A 4,732-nucleotide genomic window follows, 5' to 3' on the forward strand; every position below is an offset into this window, starting at 1 on the left:
ACTTTTTTCATTTTGATCCCTACATTTTGTTTTTACTACTTTTAGTCCCTAAACCAATTAACGCGTGATATTTAGGTCATTTTCGTCACCCAACTAACGGCAAAAACTGACGTGGTTGACGGTGGAATAAAAAAAAAAAAAAAAAATATATATATATATATAATCATACACATTCATTAATTAAATTAAAAACAAACATAAAAAAAAAATTCATTAGTTTTTGGGAAGAGCATGACTGCTCATATTCTTCATGTTCTTCCCTAAACATGTTTGATTGCCCATAAATTTAAAATAATGCATCGATGCCCTTGAGTCCTCTCTCCAATCATCAACATTTTTCCCAGAAAATCAAGATTTTCTTTCAAACTAAACATTAAAATTCGTCACATTTAACAAACAAAACCCTTTTCTCTCTCTATTCTCAAACTCTCTCTCTCCTCACTCTCCATGGATGGAAAGTCTCTCTAATCTCAAAGTCTCTCTCTCTGTTCATCGTAGCTCCATGGCCGGAGCTCACAAGCTTGGCCTTCTTCTCCAACACATGCCACCTCTATCGTGGTAGTGTGGGACCTAGTAGTTGGCCTCTCCGCCGTTGATGTGCAAGCGGCAGAGATATGAAGTGATGAACGGCTCTTGATGGGCTTTGAGGAGCTGGTGGAGACAACCTTTGGGGAAGCCAAATGCGCTGAGGAGAAAGAAGTTGACATTTCTAGACATTTGGGGTTTGGGGTTTGCTGGAGATTTGGGTTTGGCGTTTGCTGGACATTTCGCATTTTGAAAATTTTTATGTTTTTTAAGCTGTTAACTTGTTGTGGTATTGGAAGTTTCTTTGATTATAGTTTGGTTTGGGAGTGGATGAGTTGGGTGCTTTGCTGGGTTTCTATTCTTTGGATGGTTTGGTTTGGGAGTGGTTTTGTTGATGTGGTAGTGGATGATTTGATTCGGTGGTGGTGCTTTGTTGGTTGCTGGGTCTCTATTCTTTTGCTCGGGTTTGATCTTCATGTTCTTTGATTCGGTGGTGGTGATTTGGGTTTTTTTTTTTTTTTTTTGGTGTGTGTTTGTTTGCCAAGAAAATATATGGGTTTGAAGGCTAAGGTTTGATTTTTTGGGGATATGGGTTTGGGGTTTGGTTAGGATTTGGGTTTAGGGTTTGTTTTTGCTGGAGATTGATTATAGAGAAGAACACAAAGAACATGAACATGTTCTTCTGAAAAAATAATGAAAAGAAAAGAAAAAAAAAAAAAAGACAAGAAAGACTTTTAATTTATTTATTTTGTTTTGATGTGTTTGGTTATAAAGAAGGTACAAGAAAGGAAAAGAAAATGATAAGAAAATAAGGATTAATTTGGTAAGAATATGAATCATATATAGGAAGAACATAAAGAACATGAATATGTTCTTTTGAAAAAAAAAAAAACGATTGGAATAAAAAAAATTCATTTTAATTAAAAGAAAGTAAAATTTTTGTTTGAAAGAAAATAAATTTTTTTGTTTGTTTTTTTTTTTTCTAATTAAAATTGAGTAATTAATTTTTTTAAAAAAATTTTGGCATTTAAAAAATGCCAAATAATTTCTTTAATAATATTTTAATGCCCACGTCAGCCACATCAATTTTTGTCGTTAGTTGGGTGACAGAAAGGACCTAAATATCACGCGTTAATTGGTTTAGGGACTAAAAGTGGTAAAAACAAATGTAGGGACCAAAATGGAAAAAGTGTAAAATATAGGGACTAAAAGTGTATTTACGCCTATTTTTTTTATTTAATCTATTACTAATAATTTGTCACATTAACAAGTGTCAAATTGTTGTGCCTATAAACTTTATCATATAGATGCCATTTTGTAATGCTTGTTTGTACTTTTTAACACCTTCAACATACTTTGGGAAATACTGCATCAAAAATCACCATAACATTATCATGTTTCTTTCAATTATAGTTTGGGGTAGTGATTTAGGAAATTTTAGTAACCAATAGATTTTATTTACAAGAGCAAAGTAGAGGTGCAAAATATTAAATTTTTTTTTTAGCAAAATTTTCATTTAAAGCAGTTTTAAGCCCGACTTGGCTTATATAGTATATATTTGAGTAATATTATATACACAAATTATTTTACAATATTTTTACAAACAGCTAATGTGGTTTTAGCATTTTCGAATAGTTGTTGTAAGTAAAAAAGTAATGTTAGAACAAGTAAAAATTTGTCATATCAACAATTTGCAAAAATATTGTAAAATAGTTTGTGACTATAGTATTACTCTATATATTTTGGTTATAAAAGTTTATGATATTTATTATCATAGCAGTTTGCAAATAAATTTTTTTAAAAGTAAAATTTATAGTAATTTTAATATTTTCCATAGTAAAAAAAGAAAAGATAAATGAAAGCAGAAATTCCGTAAAACTATCCTATTCCTATCCTATATACTACCTCTGTCCCATTTTTTTGTCCTCTATTCCATTTTGAGATGTCCCAAAATATTGTCCTGTTTCTAAAAATAAAAGTCATTAATTTACTAATGTTCCTATTATACTCTTATTAATTTACTAATTCAATTTTTTGATAAATTTTTTTAAGGGTAGTTTTGGAAACTTATACATTTTTAAAAGATAGACAAGACAATAAATAATGTTCCCTTAAAAAGTTTGACTTTTCAAATATGACAAAAAAAATGGGACGGAGGGAGTAATATTTTGGACCACAATTTTGAAAACACACAATTTCCATGGTAAGACAAACTATCCTATCCATATATGAAATACAACCATACAAGATAAAGCGGGCCCGAGTCTATTACTCTACGTGAATATAAAATGGGCCATGGCAATGGGAAAAGTGAAAACCCATAAATGCCTCGTATAAGAATTAGTAAGTAATACCCATCAGTTCTGGTAAGCTCCTCTACAAGATTTTTGATCTGTGCATAGTTCTGTAATGTTTTAAAATTAATACTGTTTCATATATCCTGCACATTTTGAAGTATGTCTTATTCTTTATGACTATTGATTGCAATTGTTGTGCTTTGCTTTGGATGAGAAAAGCTACGTTCTAACTCTCCCGCTTTTGGTAATCTTTCCTTTGGAATAATCTCTTTGTACTTGACCCTATGGACAATGTCATGGCACAATCAATTTGATGTAAGATGACAAGTACATGAAAGCATTTAGAGGTTACTCAAATTTATATATTACTAAAAGCTGAAGCGTAGCATTTAATGTTGCTACGCTCTCATTGAGCCACGTCAGCAGCCATGTCATTATTAATTTTTTTCCAATTTTTTTATGCAAAATTTTTTAACATTTAAAGTGAATTAAAAAATCTATTATATTACAATCAAAATATCATATTTAGTTTTATATTACAATCCAGCTTGATACGATTTAGTTTTATATTTTATGTTGTTATCTTTTTTATTCTCATTGGTTGTTAAATGTTATATTATTGCATTATAAAGATAGTATATAAAAATATAATATTATTTTATTACATAACATAACTAAAATAATATGGTGTTTATTGTTATACATTTCATTTTTTTATTTTATTCTCATCTTATTTTATTCAACATTTAAATTCAGCAACATCCTCCATATCATAATTATTTATATTTTGTCTCATTTTTTTTAAAAATTGAATGTATAATATTTTATTCAATAAATAAAAATTGTTCTTATAAAGTCTTCCCATGAAATGTTACAATGCATCAATGGAAAAATGAAATACAAAACAAATATCAATTTAGAAACACTTGATATATATATATATATATATATAGAATAAACAATTTTCTTATAAAGTATTCCCATAAAACGTTACAATGCATTAATAGAAAAAGAGAATACAAAACACATGCTATTTTAGAAACACTAAATTTATAATAACAATAATAGTAATAATAATAATAATAATATCAAACCAAACATATCATAAAATAATAAACTAATAGTTATGGATGTACTAACTTCATGACAGCAAAATGGAATAAAATAAAAATAAAAATAAACGTTACAATATGCATATTTAGTACATTAGAATTATCATCAAATTTTGGAAAACAATAGGATGTTAACAAAGAGGGAGAGAAAGAGATTAGTAAAAGAAATCAAACGTCAATTAAATAAATTAATTAGTAACCATTAATTGGAAAACAAAGAGATTGACAGCTAAAGGAGTAAAAAATTAATTAAAGATGACCTTATGAATGTTATTATAAACTTTACAATGCAAATAAATAAATCATTAAATTCACTTAATTAAATCATATAATCAACAATTAAATAAAATCATACAAAATTAAAACTTGAAACTAATCAAACTCTAATCTAGAAAATCATATTTATTATCAAAACTAAAAGGAAAACGTTCTTCAGTAATAATAGAAATATATAAGAAATAAAGATGAAAATTTTCAATATCTTTTTTTTTTTTTTATACATTTCATTTAACATTATTTATAAATAATAAAATTAAAAAAAAAGTCCTTAAATGCTTATATTCTTCACACGCCATGACTTATAAAATCTAATGAAAGGTCTAAGAATTTAACTCTCATTTAATGCCTCTATTTTGAAAATCAACAGCCAGTAAAATATGATAATAGTAAGAAAAGTTATAAATGAGAACATGAAAAAACTAATTAACCACTATTATTATGGAATAGATGTCTTTTTTTTATGCATCTAATAAAATGAAATGTATAAGGTTACTTATTAAGGTATATGTAAAGATTCAC

The sequence above is a fragment of the Quercus suber genome, unplaced genomic scaffold, assembly GCF_002906115.3.
Source record: "Quercus suber isolate HL8 unplaced genomic scaffold, Cork oak 2.0 scaffold_39, whole genome shotgun sequence".
NCBI classification, from domain to species: Eukaryota; Viridiplantae; Streptophyta; class Magnoliopsida; order Fagales; family Fagaceae; genus Quercus; species Quercus suber.